Genomic DNA, 17,852 nt, shown 5'->3' on the forward strand with positions numbered 1-17,852 from the left:
TTGCAAAACTGATTGTTGTGAGTTCTGATCCTGCATGATGCAATTTTTTTCTCAACCTCCAACCGTGGCTTTGGACAGATGGACAGACACAGCTTTTATTATAGTGAGGGTTAATAATTAAAGTATAAAGACTTTTCATTTATTTAGTATTTAACTAACTCTTTTGTGTACTGTGCAGTTACCCTTAATCTTTCACAGTTCCTCTACATAAACAAAATATTATAATGTCTGCTACAGATTTAGCCAGTAGAAAACTAACGAGGCTTATTTTAGGAATTGCATTCTCTCAAAACCTTACACAAGTTTTGTTCTCATATGGATTGATGCTCGTTAAAACAATGGTCAAACTTAGATTTTATGAAATGACTATTCCCACATTTGTCACAAGCTCGGCATGCAAATTAGTTATCTGAATTTTTCAAACGAATGGTAAATCTATTGTTATTACACAATAATGAAAAACTACTTACATTCTTCGAACCAGAAAGTTTTCCTCATTAAAGTAGGCTGTCGACTTAGCTTTATGCCTTTTGATGATAGAACTGCCAAATACAGTGTCTACAGAAATATTGAGGTAATCCTGTCATAGTTCATTGAATTGGGTAATTTCAAGGGTAAGGGCACCAGACCTGCACTAAGCTTTATGTGCGTAGTTTTGAACATGACAGCTGATATTGTATAAGAATTTAAGGTGTTGCAAAAGACAACGCCGTAACGCAAAATCTCAAAATCCCAAATGTAAAATCTCAGAAACTATCAAAAAATAATTTAGATTTTACACATAGAAAGTTATTCAGGCTACCTCAAGGTTCTGTTGCATTCATTATTTTTCCCTCAAAAAGTATTTCACAACATTTCAAGTTCATGAACCTTGACGAAAAATACTGCGTGAGTTTTGTTTTGAGCTAAAAACATATCGAGGAGTTTGAAAGGGTGCAACAGCATGAGTGTAAGCATCAATATGCTGCCTACAACTAATTTTTAAAAAGCCTCATGTTAATATTAGGAAAGGGTTATTTAGGTCCACATATCCTGTTCGCACTCTGGCTTCTCAAACTTTAATTTGATTCTAAAAGAAACCTTGCCTCATCTGATGAGATCGGAAACTTTGGTTTTTTCTATAAACTGTATTCTGACCTACACTGAAGAGCATTGTTAATGCCAAGGCAATTAAGTTAAACTACTTTAGTTTGGCAATACTAGTACTACGAACAAAGAATAAAAAAACTGAAAAGATCAGTTTGCTGAGACTGCGATTTACTCATTGAAGATAATAAAGTTTCAATGAACGACATAATATGAAATATTTTCAAGAATTAAAATGAAGAGTTTCAACATCCGCGTCAGAGTTTGCAATTCATCCTTTTTTATGTATTTATCATTTATTCAATATGTTCTATGCTAAATGATGATCTACTACTACTTATATTCAACTGGTATCCAGGCAGTTGAGTGTATCATGATAGATTTGGCAATAAATCACAGAGAATATGTGCATAATTAATCTAAAACTCTGGAATGTGAATGACTAGAGCAAGTAGTAGTGTCAGGGATTGAAACGATAGATGACTGGCAAGTCGAAAAATAGCTATGTGTGCGACCATAAAAACAACAGCTGCTACAAAAAAGCTCATCAAACACCTCAATACATCACAAAGCGAACGTAAAAACCTAGGGCAATCGCTATGCTGCTGTAAATATCAAGCATCGAAGTTGTCCAACCATCACAGCTGATGTAATATGAATACGTATATGGGTTGCATACAACAGTTGCATTGGGAGTTGTTTGACCATTATAATGAAAAACTTGGGAATAAAAAACAGCATACAATTCTAAATCATGACTATTATTGATAAACACCACTTAATATGAAATAGACTACCTGGCTACAGCAATTACTAATGAATATTCAGCAAACAACTTTACAGAGTGACAGGAACAAGTAGAGCTATATCACCAGTATTACAGGAGCCAGCCAGATTTACAACTTGTTGAAGCATTGCAGCAGTCAAAATACACCAGACCAACAACCAGTCATCATCAAGACAGATATATATTTACAACATTTTTTGGTATATTTAAATATAGCTTATAGCACCATTTTTCCAGACAATTTTGCTTTATATAGCAGTAGAAAATATAACATAATTATTTATGAATTGCAATATTGCATTTTACAAGAAAATATTGATGAAATGGCTGTGAAAAAATGGTATGGAATGAAAATACATTTCTTCTTTTATGTAAGTTAACTAAGTGGTAGTCTCTTAGGATGAGAATTGCTGCAACATTAATTTCAGAATGCTACTGCTAATAGTTTTTGAGTTGTGGGCAGTTTCGTACAAATTTTACTGGATCTAAAATATTTTTTTTTCTGCAATCGTTTTAGAATTCCAACATCAGTGAGAAATGTTAGCTCAATGCAGGGATCCTAAAATAGAAATCACACAAAACAATGATACAAGAACCACAAAGTAAAACACACCTCGCCAATGACAGTCGGCAATGACTCAAGGAAAAGTATAAAATAGGGGCAAAATCAACAAAAAGCAGCGAGCTGGCGGAGGGGAGGGGTGACCTAAAAAGCGAGCCATGAAGTAAACCAGCAAGTTGGCCAGTGAGGCATGCAAAGGGAGGTGCAGAGAGAAAGAGACAAGCCAAAACGGGAAGACTAATAGAAACCAAAGATAGCCCGAGGAGCCTGCAACAAACAGCTTGCAGAAGATTGACCCATTCATAAGAAAAAGCACAGCAAACGCAATTCACCCAAAGAGGTGGCAAGCCAGGAAGCTCGGAGAAAAATGATTTTATTCAGCTCTCTACTAACAGAAAGAGCTATCACTACACATCTAGTAGACACAGTCATTAAACCTAGTAAGGCCATAATAAACAGGGAGAAGTATAAAAGAATTTTGTTATTTTTGCTTGGGCTGGTAAGTATTGACAGAATAATTGTTATTTTGTCCTTTTGCAGAAAAAAGAGTTCACAGACACTTGGCTACAAACCATAAGTCTGTTATTGTTGAATGAATAATAAATTAATCACAGATGTTTGAGGCCTTGTAATCCTAACACTACTTGTTTTGAACATGGATACTTGAGCTCCTTATTGGCAACAGCGGATACTGTCAAAACACAATTTCAATCGAATTTATGGTAGTGCCCATTCTCAATCGATTGGTTGTTGATTCAATTTTGCCTTATAGCAACAGCCTGATTTTGTGGGGCACAAGCACTGAATTATGCTGCCCTGGAATGGTCAAAGTCATTTATCAGTGTAACAATTTGAGCGCCATCTTGAACCATGCTACATGGTAACGCCCCCATTTATAGTAACCTAGCAACATTGTACATTTAATCTCAATGAGCTTGTGGGTTCTTTTATCCATCCCCAATCTTAATCAACCTATATATCAAAGTCAAGCTAAAGATCTACAGATTCATTCAACCTACATATACTCAACCTTAACCTACAAGATCTACAGATTAATTTACAGATAATCTACAGATAATTTTTTGTTGTAGATGGCAATTGGCATGGTTTCAACAAAAGGCAGACAACTCTATACGGGCTCTATATACAATGTAATTCGCATTTCTTATCAAGATGTTTCCACTGGATTTAAGGGTATCATTGGCATTGCTCACCTTACCAACCCAGTGAACTTTAGCTTTAAAACTTATTGACTATCTAATAAGAGATCATAATAGTTGTTTACATCACCAAGAGCAGAAAACTGGTCAAAACTGTTGTATACATTTGACTAAAACTTTGCAACCTACATTGCTTTGTTCAGAGTGGTTGGATTGGCCTCGAGCTTAAATTAGCTTTAGCTTTTGCGCCAGTAGGTCCCAACACTCAATATATCTTGATTTGTGTTATTAAATTATATATTATATATATTAATATATTATTATATATTCATATGTGTTATTCGTTGAAATAGGCCAAAAGCAAACTATAAATGCTAACTACAGTATGCTTGACCACAAAACTTACTCGCGATTTAGAAAATAAATGACTTATGCATAGAAAATGAGCCAGATGCTCTGATGCTAATACAATTTCTAATAGCAATATATATAAAAAGTATATAATAAATTAAACATCTAAATGCTTACGAACTGTACAAATTGTATGCATAAATAAAGCAAACTATAAATCTTAATTACATTATACTTGTCCATCAAATTTGTTTGTGATTCAGAAAATAGATGATCTATGCATAAAAAATTAATGAGCCAGATGCTCTGATGATCCTAATTTAATGTCTAATAGCATTATAGTGTATGTAAATGATATAATAAATTGAACAACTACATGTCTGCAAACTGTACAATTTGCATGCATATACAATATAAAGAGAAGTCTAAAAATAAATACTAACTTAAACCGGCTATAGACAATTTATGTCACAGCAACATAACAGTTCACTGTCCTCTAAATAATGTTTTTGTAGCATTATGTCTCATGTTCACATTATGTAAATTTAAGTTTCTTAAGTTGGCAAAGTGGTGTTGTCTTAAATCAAAGTATTTATCAACTACTAAAGCTAGCAGTGAGAAGTGATGATTATCAATTCCTACAGAAGTGTGAACACAATGTTGCTTTAATTCAAATATACCGTATGTATGTACATGTATGTATTTATTTTTATTATTTTAATATACAACATATAAAATATAAGAAAACTGTAGAAAATGAAGGTCCATATGCGCAATAGCAGAACTAATCATGGTGCCGAACCCAAGTCAGCAGACAAAGCAGCTAAAAGTCAATACACCTAAGCTATCCCAGTAATCTAAGCAAATGTTGTTTCAAAGTCACTTTAAATTTGTGAGTATTGGCAATCAAGTGTAGACTGCCAGGCAATAGGTTCCAAGCCTGTGCCATCTGATAGGAGACCTGTATAAACGCTAAACTCACTTGGGAAATGATATATCTTTAACCCTCCATATTTCAGGGTTGTGATTATATTTCAGGGTTGTTGCAATTAATGGCAAAACACCGACTTCCAGCCGCTAAATGAGTTTTTTCTTGAGATAACTATGATCTGCCATTTCTCTAATTAAAGCCGGAAGCCCATGTAGCATTGTTCAAGATGGCGCTAAAATTGACACACAGAAGTTTATTGGTTCAGATAGGCTAATGCCATTCCAGGGTTAGTATAATTCAGTGGGCAAAAGTGCCACTTTGTTCACTGTCCGAACTTGTCCTGGGAGAAGTCAAGGTTCATACAGGCCTGCCAACTCAGGAGTGGGGCAATGCTTGAGATTTGGTTTTGGGGCAATTGATGTATCAATGATAGTATATATAAAATTGTGGAAATAGGGGCAAAAATCTCACACATTCTCATTTTTTCTTTGGGGTGATTGCGTGGGTCTCACGCCCAATGCGTGAGAGCTAGCAGGTATGGGTCCATAGTCTAACCATTACACATGGTGTAAGATAGAGGTCGAGTAAAATCTTATAGCACTTTCTCTATCATCTATCTATCTAGCATTTTCTCTATCTTACAGCACTCATATTGTTCACATAAAATACATATTTGACTCATTAGATTCATTTCAAAAATCCAGTTGGATAGTACCACACAATAGATACATTAGAGACATCTGATTAGACTACCACCACCTAAATGATGCAATAAAGACAATGACCAACAGGTGGCACATTGTTTATGAAATAGTCGGAGGAAGTCAACAATGGTTTTCCTCTCCATGTTCTTACAGTCAAATTTGTAATATTGATATGTTAATTATGGTCTGGGGTGGTCATCCTTCTTATCCGTTCAAGTGTCTTTGTATCTTGCTTCCTGTATGAACAAAGGTTTTTTTATTTAATTAATTGATATCGAAGCCACTCGGTTCTGGGACTCCTATTGTTTTGTAAATAGTATATAAAGCTGTGTTTGAGAATCATTAGTGTGCGTAAATTAGTAAGCAAGCTGTGAGAGCATAATACAATAAAGTTTGATAATAATCCACAAGCTCATCTCTTATTCGATTCGAAGATAGTTGGTAGCTCAACTACATCGCACCCAACTATTACACTGGTGTCAGAAGAAAAACAAAGGAATACGATACAAACATTAAATTATGTCGAGCAACCGATCAAGTGCTGAAGGAGCAGGAGTAGAGCCAGAAGCGCATGCATGAAATATGGATATGTCGGAGGTGGTCCAGGCAACAAACCTGAGAATGGCTTACCTGGAGATGATGTTGGAGAGAATGTTGGAAAACAATGACAGCAGAGCGCACAGGAGGTATCACGACGAAGAAAGGGTAAGTTGTGACATATTGCCTAGTAGATACAATTTTGTGCAGAGTAGTAGAGGCTCGCAAAAGGATTGGGTGCGATTTGGCCTTTCCTTTGAAGGTAAATCAGGGAAATATTTTGAATCTTTCATTTCAAAATTTCAAACATGTTGTTTGTTACATGAAGTGCCAGAGACTTCATGGGTTCTGGTGTTAAGTTTGTATGTAAAGGGGCTAGCAGCAGCATATTTAAACCATAACTGCCACGAACAACTTTTATCGTATTTACTAGGTGAATCAGACATGGTGATTCCGATTTTGTAGTCAAAATAAAGATTAGGCCACTAACTTTCAGAGTAATGAAGGATTTTTATAGCGTTTTAATATCAGTCTCGAAAACAACACGATCGGCATAACAAGCTCCGCCCATAAAGACGTGACGTAACCTAGCTTTTTAAGAACAGAAGTTACGTAGGGATGTTTAGACCGATTTAGAATAATAGAGATGGGTGTTTTAAAATCCATTAATATCTAAATTCAGCCTTAAAAATAATATCAGTCTTTTCTGAAAGGTAGATAAGCTATTTAGCATTGCATATTTAAAAAGCGCGATAACAACGCTAGCTTGTGATAAAACCGCGCTTTTTGAGCTCATTTTTCTCGGCGTCCAGCCCATTTAAACGTCATGTAACAAGCTGCGAGCAATTTTAAATAGTTTATATCCCTTTCATAAAAAACTGAAATTATTTTACAGGCTGGATTTAGATAATAATGGGTTTTAAGACACCCATCTCTATTATTCTAAATCGGACTAAACATTCCTAACTTCCGTTTCTGAAAAAGCTAGGTTTCGTCACATATTTATGGGCGGAGCTTGTAATGCCGATTGTGTTGTTTTCGAAACGGATATTGAAACGCTTTAAAAAAGCCTAAATGACTTTGAAGGTTAGTGGACTAATCTTTATTTTGAGTACAAAATCGGAATCAGCGTGTCTGATTTACCTAGAAAATATGATAAAAGTTGTTCATGACAGTTATGGTTTAAGAGAAGCTAAAGAAACGCTTGGAAACGAGGCGTCATTTTATTCAGTCAGGCGTTTGTTACGCAAAAAATTGACAGCAGTGTAAGGAGAGGAGCAAATAGCCATAGAAATCTCCTCTATTAGGCAGAAACAGGAAAAATCAGTAAAAGAGTATTATGAGCGATTTAGAATGATTGTGGCAAACAGCAGTAGTGTGGAAAAGAACCCTTTCATCCTTGTGCACTTTAGAATGGGATTCAAACCTAAGATTAGGGAAAGCATAATGGCTTTGCAAGGGAAAATGCTAGCAGAATTATTAAAAGCGGCTGTTAGCGTAGAAACAGGCTTGCAAGCAGAGCAAGCGGTGGCACCCTTGCTGAGGGGTGAGTTGTGTGAGGGGTAAAGACCCACTGCTAAATAGACATTTCGAGGTTAGAGAGAAAAAATGCTTTAGGTGTGATAGCAATTTGCATTTAATCAACCAATGCAATAAAAGGCCATTGGAGAATTTTAGGGGTGGATACAGCAACTCAAACCAGGGTGGACTTGGTAGTGGTCGTGAGAGTCGACCAAAGTGCGAAGAGTATAGCAGTTATAGAAAAGATTCGAACTCGAATTACCGGCCAATGCCAAATGAGGGTAGGTTTTAAAGCAATAATTATAGAAGGGATAATAATTATATGCCCACAAGACAGGCATTTGAGGAAGAAATGCCTCGATGTTTTAAAAGATTTTTGGCATCAGCACCTGTTGCCAATCCAGCCTGGGGGAAATAGGATGGCTAGTAACCACTCTGTGGCATAAAATGCTATTTCTACACAGCCACCACCTGCCTCAAGTATGAGGGACGGCAATAGCAATGTGATTGAAAACAGTATGCCTTTTGACATCATTGCAAGGGAACCAGTAGAAACTAATCATAGTTTGGCAGACATAGATTTTGTTGATTTTGTTTTTGTAAATGAAGAGGAGCAGTTAACTGAAGCTAGTGAAGCAGCTGCAGTTCTTAGCGCAGCTGTGCTTTCTAAACAGGAGAATATTGTGATTAATTATGTAGTTGAGGCTGATAAGGAGCCAGCTGTATGCACAGTAGAGAATGAGATGGCTAAGCCAGAAGGATTTTCTAACCGGTGTACTATAAAAGCTTGTGACAATGAGCTCATTAGCAAGCAGGACTTAATTGGCATGACAACTGACTTGGACTGTATGGATGACTGCACACTCGTGGCATGCCATAACTTGCTGTTGACAAAAAATATCTATCATAGCCGACTGACAAGGAAATTAAAAATTACTGTTTGGCCTGTTTTGCTGACATTGCCTGTACGCTGCACCACAGCTAGAGCACAAGCGCCAATGTTTTGTAAGACAGTTCGTGCTATGACACAATTTAAAATCCCAGACTTGCCACCTTGCATTTTACCTGAAACTGAAACTGCACATGAACCAATTCCTTTACTATTGATGATTTTCAAGCCCAACTTTAATCAATATCGCAGCACAGCATACCATTGCAAAATAGTGAAAACACTGACTACTACACAAGCTGGTTTATTTGGTGAAAACAAAAAATGGTCCGACGATTACATTGACCAGACAGTGACTAAAGACTCATGCTATAGTATGGTGACATGAAACACGAGTCCTCACGGTGACCTAGTGAGGGTAGGGACCATTTATCAGACTGACAATTTAGTTGAACCGACTTACCATACTTACTTCAAGTGCTGCACTGACTATCAATTTGACGTGACAAATGCATACATGTACGAGATGACCATATTTACAAGACACGGAAAATTGGAGCAGATAGTAACTCCTGTAGGGGTAGTTAGTCATTTTGAATATTTGCAAGGTTTCTGCGTATTGCGTGAGGGTTCAGTTATCTTGTGGCAGCCAGAAGGGTGGAAGGAGTGCCAGTATCTCTCTCATCGCAACATTTTCTGGTAAAGTGCAGGATGCATTTGACTTAGTGATAGTGGGGAGTTTGTGCTAACTTTTACAAAATCCAGGGTAGTATGGCAAGATGCAATATGTGGTGGTACAGTAGAGCTTTTAGATAAGGGTATGGCGCGTAGCCGCGCAAACGTTTCTACAAATAGAGGAAAGCAAGAGTTAGATGGCAGGGTCACTGACTCAGAAGTAAATGCTAAATTGCAAGCTATAGAACTGCGCATCCAAACAATTTACAACTATCTCTTTCAAAACTCAGTTAAAATCAATTGTCAGGCAATGCAATCATTAGTTCAATTAGTAGTTACAGCCGGTGTTCGAAATAAGGGGATACGCAGGGATACGGTGTATCCCTAAGAAGAAATTATGGGAGTACTCTCTAGAAAGCGTATCCCCTAACATTAGTTTGCTCATATACTATTAAAATGCGATAACATCGCTATGAAGTCAACATTCAGCAATATTCACATAACTTTTTTTCAATCTTTTAACCCGAGCCTCTGTTAAACCGAAACAGTAAGCACTATCGGAAGGGGTTACACTACGTCCGCGCTACTAATCATTGAGCAAGTTTCTTGCGTCAACAGATCAACTATGCTACTTTGTGAAAAGCATAAATTCCTTCAAGTTCTCTTCTAGCAACACAATCAACGGCATCCTTGTCACCTGACCAAAGACATCATCAAATAGCTTGAGATTATTCCATGTGAAGGCATTTTTTGGTCCTTTGCTAACCGAAGAAAACTTTCTCAGAAAGTTGATTCAAATTGTTTCTTCATTGTCATTCTTATTTGATTAATGATGAAACGTCATGAACCAATTGATAGTTACTTCAAAAGTGAGTGAGAGTATGTGATGATTAATTTACCTTACTAACATTCTACATACTAACTATCTACCTTTTGCACTAGAAACTTATAAATTCCTTACTTATCATGACCTGAACTAGAAATGATAGCTGATTACAGCCCTGCCACTAAAAATGATTGAATTATGGCAAATAAATGGTAGGATCATTTACCTTCATTGTGATGCCAACTTGAATCTCTCAGTTCATTTAAAGGTGTACCCCAAATAGCTTTCAAGTGGAAGGGGTAGCATTTTCACATCAGGTGCACAGGCAATTATGAAACCTCAATTAATCACAAAGCTTTTTCCAGAATATCTGATGAGGAGTGTATGTGTATCACACAGCTCTAAATACTTAATATCATGCAAGGCAATGCTTGTAAATTAATGTATTATGTATAACTGATCGGCTCATTACCTACTGTAAACCATGCTAATACTACATCAAGCCTAAGCTTTATCTTAGATGAATAGGAATGATGAAAGTCTGAGGTCATTAAATTTTAGACCCGCGGGTTTCTTAGCTATTTGGGGCACACCTTTAATGGGTGATATTATTGAGATTTAAAGTGATCTCTGTTTGCTAGGTTTCCTTTTGTGTCTATGTTAAAAGATGAGGCTGTTTGCGCATGCTTAAAAACTAAACCATTCTCATTTTTCTTGAGTAGTTGACTTTCTTAGAAAACTTGAAATTTCCCTTCTTATTTTTTTGTTGCGCTGATTGTTTCTTCCAAACTCATTTAATTTTTATTTTAATGAATATATCTGTGAAGTTAAGCACTCAAGATGAATTTACTGTGTAATAAAATAATACCAATTATACTATTGCAAACTATTTGTTCTTTCACCGAAAAGCTGTGGAAATTAGGTATAAGACAAACTATCTTAAAAATTTTTGCGGGGGAGTTTCCCCCGCACCCCCCCCCCCTCCCTCTACCGAGAGAACGCTCCGGCACCTCTCTCGGAGACTCCCCGCGACGCTGCGCGGCTTGAGCAAGCCGCTGGCCCGAGAGTCATCTCGCCTACCTGTCACCATAGATTAGCCCCATAACAACCCTTGCACTTCGAACACTGGTTACAGCGCTGGAACGCCAGCTCACCTTAGCAGCCAGACATATACTAAATCACACCTACCTTTATGCTAAACTGACTCATAACATAATATCTGTCTACCCTTGTGAAAAATACGGCAATATAGTATAGCTACAAGCAAAACTTGTTCAACAGCATTTCTTTGAAGGCAATGGTAGCTGGCAACTATGAATCAGTCTGGTTAGACACTCGCACTAATATCATTACGCGTGTGCCTAGCGTAGATGAATGCTCAGTGAACCAAGAAGTCCCAGCATCATTAAATTGCATGCTTTACTATTATCATTATTCCAGTGGTAACATGACTCTAATTACTGGTTTGCATGACATCAATTTGACTTACTTGAACTATTCAGCTAGCATACTGACAAATGACACAGTAATTCATGAACTTTTGCTTTACAGATAGAATGAGTTTCATAATAAATTTTCACTGGATGACATGACTGGAACTTTAAGCTACCAAACTAAGGCTCTTGAGCATTTAGGAGTGACATCAGGTTTAAGTTCTGATCCCCTAAAACAAGAAGGAATGTTATGGCTATTGAGCTATAAGGGATTATGACAATTATGAGATAATAGTTTATGGCTATAGTAATCCCTTTGCTTATAACAATTCTGTTTACATCTGAAGCAAGATAGCCATATAGCGCTCTATTGTATTTTTACCATATACTAAGCCAACATTTATAAAGCTACTTTTGGTTCCATATAAATACCCACAACATTTTCAGTTCAGGTTGTGTGTTTCCGTCAGTGAATAAACTACTTTACAATCTACACTACTTCAGGCTTCAGTTCTTTACAAGAATACAACAGGCTAAATTGGCAAAAAGGATGGGATCTTCTTGAGGGGACATCGATACCAAGGGAGTTCTCAAAGTATATATCAGCTACGTATACAGTCAGCGAGCTATCTCCAGCAGAAGATTCACATTATTCACCTGAGGAAACACACCACCCTCTACCTACAACACCGACGCTGCAGTTGTTTTGTGAGTTAATACATATGTGTTTCTAAACTTCAACAGTTGTTAAAATGAGCGAAGTAGCAGCGTTAGTTGCAATGCTTAAGGAACAACAAGTTGAAAATCGAAAGTTAATGCAAATGATGGTAGAGGGCGTATCTAAAGAACCGAAAACGCACTATGCAGTTTTTATACCTAACTTTCCTGCCTTTGATTCAACATCTGAGTTGTGGACAGATTACTGGGCTAAATTCAATACTTTTGCAGCGGCTCACACTATAGCAGAGGATCGAAAGCCTAAAATATTTCTCACGTCACAGTCAGCAGTAACATACAAGATTCTAACCAATCTTTTGGCTCAGATGACTCCACCAAAAGACATCAACCAGCTGACCATGGCAGAAATAACTGGCTTTATGAAAGAACAGTACGATCCGAAGAAATTCATCATCAGAGAAAGGTTCAAGTTTTGGGGTGAAATGCGGCACAAACCAGGAGAGACCGTCCAAGAGCTGGCTGCACGTATCCGTCAGGATGCCACCACTTGTCATTTTGCCTCCATCACCAACCCACTTGATGAAGCTATGCGGACCAAGTTCATTTGCTCTGTAAGCAATGAAGCTGTTCTGAAAGCCATGTTCAAAGTTAAAGTCGATGAGCTGTCTTTCACCCGAGCAGTAGAATTGGCTACAGAGACTGAGGACGCCGCTAAAGTAGCTAAGGAGAATGCACATAGATCCAAGGCTAAAGTTCAGTCTGAGAAGAAACCAGCAATCAACAGGCCTAGCGGTTCTTCATCTAGCGCCAGCCAGGGGAACCGACCATCTCCGAGCTGTTATCGATGTGGAAAGAACCACTTGGCTAACAGCTGTGCGCACAAGAATTCTCAATGCAATTTTTGTAAAAGGCTTGGTCACATTGAACCTGCCTGCCAAACCAAGAAGAAGAATGCAACTTTAACTCAACCTGTCAAGATAATCAAATCTACAACTGAAATAAAGACTGTAAAGAGAATTGCATCTCTACCCCGACTACAGCAACAGTTGAAGATTAAAGATACGGAATTTATTATGGAGCTGGATACCGGAGCTTGTGAAAACTTCCTCACGACAGACTTTTGGAAGAAGCTTGATAAACCGACTCTAGAGCCTACCGAAGCACAATATGAATCGGCATCAAAGCATCCAATACATGTATCGGGACAATTCCAAATGTTAGCAACAGTTCCTGATGAAGAAGCGGATGGTCAAACTTTAAACTTCGTAGTGACTGAAATTCCACATCTTAACCTTCTTAGACATGACGCTATACAGAAGCTGCAGATATCAGTCGATGATAAGATGAAACTCAGATCGTCGACCAAAGTTAACACAGTCAACATGGTATTTAAGGATCTCCAACTTGACCGGTCTTTGCAGCAAGCCTGTGAGCAACTCTGCCAGGAGTTTCCAAACCTTTTTTAACCAGAGCTTGGATGTCTCAAGGACTTCGAATTAGAAGTCAGATTCAAGCCTGACGCTAAACCTGTTTTCTACAAAGCCCGACCATTCCCATTTGACATGCAATTGGATCTAGTCCAGGCAAATGAAGCAGGAGTCAAACGAGGGATTTGGAAACCGGTGCAGTTCAACAATTATGGAATGCCAGTGGTGCCCATAAGCAAAGCTTTACTGCCAGCTCAACATAAGAGAAAACTGTGAGTATGTGGGGACTACTCAGTTTCTATTTACAGCCAACTAGAAACACATCGTCAACCCATGCCACTCCTAGGAGACTTCATGCAGAAGCTAAAAGGAGGTTACGGATTCACAAAGATAGATTTGGCTGATGCATACAACCAAATTGCACTAGCTCCAGAGAGCCAACGACGCCTGGCGTTGAATACGCACAGAGGAGTTCTTCTACAGCAGAGACTTCCTTTTGGAATAAGTTCGGCACCAGGCTATTTCCAAGAAATCATGGAGCAGCTCACTAGTGACTTAGAAGGTGTTGCAGTGTATCTGGACGATATTCTAGTCAGCGGATTTACAGCGGAGGAGCATTTAAGCAACCTAAGAAAACTAATGCAATGCTTAGATGAGAAGGGCCTACACTATTGGAGAGAGAAGTGTGAATTTGCAAAACCTGCAGTGAACTACCTCGGACATCTACTTTCTCACCGAGGCATAGCCAAGGATGAAAAGGCAGATGCAGTCAAAGCCATGCTCAAACCCACAGATATCTCATCACTTAGCTCATTTCTTGAATCTGTAGTGTTCTACAGCAAATTTCTACCGAATTTGTCCACAGTAACAGAACCACTCCATTGACTCACTCAAAAAAATGTGCTTTGGATATGGGGATCTGAAGAAGCCAGTTTTCAACAACTCAAAGAGATGCTATGCTCAGAGACTGTACTAGCTCATTTCGATCCATCACTATAAATTGGAATTTTCTGCGATGCCTCATCAGTATGAGTGGGCGCTGTTCTTTTCCATCGATACTCGGATGGTTCAGAGCGACCAGTTTTCAATGTATCAAAGACGCTGAACAGCACGCAGAAGAAGTACGGACAGATACAGAAAGAAGCACTGGCTATAGGCTTTGCACTGAAAAAGTTTCATCAGTATCTGTATGGCAGACGTTTCATATTAGTCACCAATCATCGACCATTGTTAGCATTGTTAGCATTGTTCAGGCCGATTAAAGAAATGCCAGCATTAGCGGCCAACAGATTAGCTCGATGGGCTCTACAGCTTAGTCAATACAAATACACCATCGAACACAGGAAGACCAACAAACATGGCAATGCAGATGCCTTAGTCGTTTCCCTGTTGGACCTGATCACCATTTTGATTAGGAGGAAGATGACGAAGATATGGACACAGTCTGCATGATAGGCACCATTGGTCAGCAACTAAAACCAACAGATCCAGGAGTGCTACATAAAAAGACTTTGAAAGATCCTATTCTGTCTACTATCATTTGCTACACCAGAGAATGATGGTCTAAAGCAATCGAAGAAATAAACACCGAAGCGGAAGACCAAGTTCACCACGCGGATTACAAGGTGCCATGTTTCAAGAAGATTGCTGGATTACTCTCCATTTCCGATGGTTGTCTATTATACGGATTGAGAGTTGTCATACCGCTCACCCTTCAACCACAAGTTCCACAGATACTTCATCTAGGACATTTTGGCATGCAACGCATAAAGCAGCTGGCACGATGTGCTGTGTAATGGCTGAGGATTGAGGCTGACATCATGGAAGCATGTAAGCAATGCACCTCCTGTGCCAAACATCAGAACCAACCAGCTAAGCCTCCTAACCATCCGTGGATGCTACCAGAAAAACCATGGAGTCGTATACATATCGACCACGCAATCAACTTTCTGGGATCAAGCTGGCTAGTAGTGGTGGATGCTTATTCTAAATATCCATGCATTCACCCAACCATGTCAACATTCACTAAGACAACCACAGAGCTACTGGAACAAGACTTTGCAAATTTTGGCTATCCTCACACTATAGTGTCAGACAATGCCACCACCTTCAAAACAGAAAAGTTCCAGAGATGGTGCAGAGACCGTGGAATAGTCCACCTAACCGGATCACCTTACCACCCCGCGACAAACGGAGCGGCAGAACGGCTGGTGCAGTCATTCAAAAACAAGCTCTGAAGAAATCGGAGTTACCACCCAAGCTCGCACTAACAGAATTCCTCATGCATTACCGGCGTATGCCACTGAGTGGAGGATATTCACCGAGTGAGCTACTGAATGAACGACAAATACGGTGCAAAATCGATGTTCTTCTGCCCTCACCGGCACATCAGGCACAAGGACGACAAAGCAAGGAAACTGACAAGAACGAGGAAGCTGAACCTAAAACTACAATCGGAAAGATCTACACCTACACAATTGACAGCCCTTGCTATGCTCTCTATTGCGGGCCTCGACGGGATAAAGAACCTCGATGGGTTATAGCCATTGTCACCAAAGTGTTCGGAGCCCGAAGTGTAAATGTCAAGGTGATTCCCCGAGGACCAACATGGAGGTGACACATTGAGCAGCTGCTACCCAGCTATGGAGTAGAGGAAGATTCGGAGCCAGCAGACGGTGAAAAGCAACAAGATGGTACTGGAGCTGAGCCACATGTATCACCAAGCCAGTCAGAGGTTACCAATGGCAGCCAACCATGGAAAACCCCAAGATACCAACAGGAGAAAAATATGGACCAGAAAACCCCTGACGATCTAAAAGACTAGCAGACCGCCAGACTACATAGATGTACCAATGGCTAGGAAGGAGGTGTTGTGGCTATTGAGCTATAAGGGATTGTGACAATTATGAGATAATAGTTTATGGCTATAGTAATCCTTTTGCTTATAACAATTCTGTTTACATCTGAAGCAAGATAGCCATATACCACTCTATTGTATTTTTACCATATACTAAGCTAATATTTATAAAGCTACTTTTGGTTCCATATAAATACCCACAACATTTTCAGTTCAAGTTGTGTGTTTCCGTCAGTGAATAAACTACATTACAATCTACAATACTTCAGGCTTCAATTCTTTACAAGAATACAACAAGGAACTTTTGCAAGTATAAATTAGCAAATAGCGTGGTAGAAAAAGGAACACTTACATTCCTGAGAAGCTTTGCAAAGTAGTAAATAACCGATTAAAACATTGAAATAAAACTCACATTTAACTTTAATCGTTATAAAAAAAACACAAAGTAATACGATGAGACTGCATTGGTAAATAAAAAGTAGTGTTAAATACATGTAAAACCTATTGAAACTGTAATTAAAATTGTAACTGTTAAATAGGCTAATATTAGAAAAATAGCCTACTCATAAACTACGTTAGCAACTGTTTGTTAAATATGTAGATATGTGAGTAATTGTCCGTAAGTAGCTGATAGCAGAATCAAATAGTAATAAACAAAAAAAAATGAAATTTCAAATTCAGAAATAGATGATAGTTCATCGATCTGGTCCAAAGGTATTACAGTGTTAAGAAACGGTATAGGCCTACGATTAATAATTAGATGTCTGGTGTGCCGACGATAACAAATTTTATATAAGAACATAGATAATAGTGAAATAAGAAATAACGAAATCAGTGGAGCAAGCCATGTACAATAAGAATCAGTTTTTATGTTGAGTAAAAGACCATCTGTAGCAGCCATAGTTTCATTGATCAGAGTTGAATTTCTAAATAAGTTGAAGTACATGTATAATGGAGTGCTGAGATTATCGATAGTCAAGTCTGGATAACTGTAGTATTCCGAAAGAAATATTAGTTCCACGGGCTAGCAGGGTCGCGCACTCAAGGATTTTTGCCATGCACATACAAAACAAAAACAACAGGGTAGACCCTTGTTGTTTTTGTTCGGGTTCGGTATTTCCTTACACCTTCCCCTCAAAATCTATGAAAACCTTTAAAGACATCGCCACAGCATGGGGGGAAAACAAAACTCGAAATTAGTAGAATAACAATGTTAACCACATGAAAGTCAGTGAATATAGAGACATAAACGTTATTTACAAAACAAAGAACAACCCCTCACAGGTTGAGTTTATCTGGAGGTTTTGCAACTCTCCCAGCCTGTGTCTGTTGGGTCAGTACGCTCTGACGATGAATATTAGAGGAGACGAGTGCTGGCTGAAACTGATGGCTGAGACCGGTTGATCCCTTACCCTCTTTGCGCTTTTT

The sequence above is a fragment of the Watersipora subatra genome, chromosome 7 (genome assembly GCF_963576615.1).
Source record: "Watersipora subatra chromosome 7, tzWatSuba1.1, whole genome shotgun sequence".
In the NCBI taxonomy this organism is placed as follows: domain Eukaryota; kingdom Metazoa; phylum Bryozoa; class Gymnolaemata; order Cheilostomatida; family Watersiporidae; genus Watersipora; species Watersipora subatra.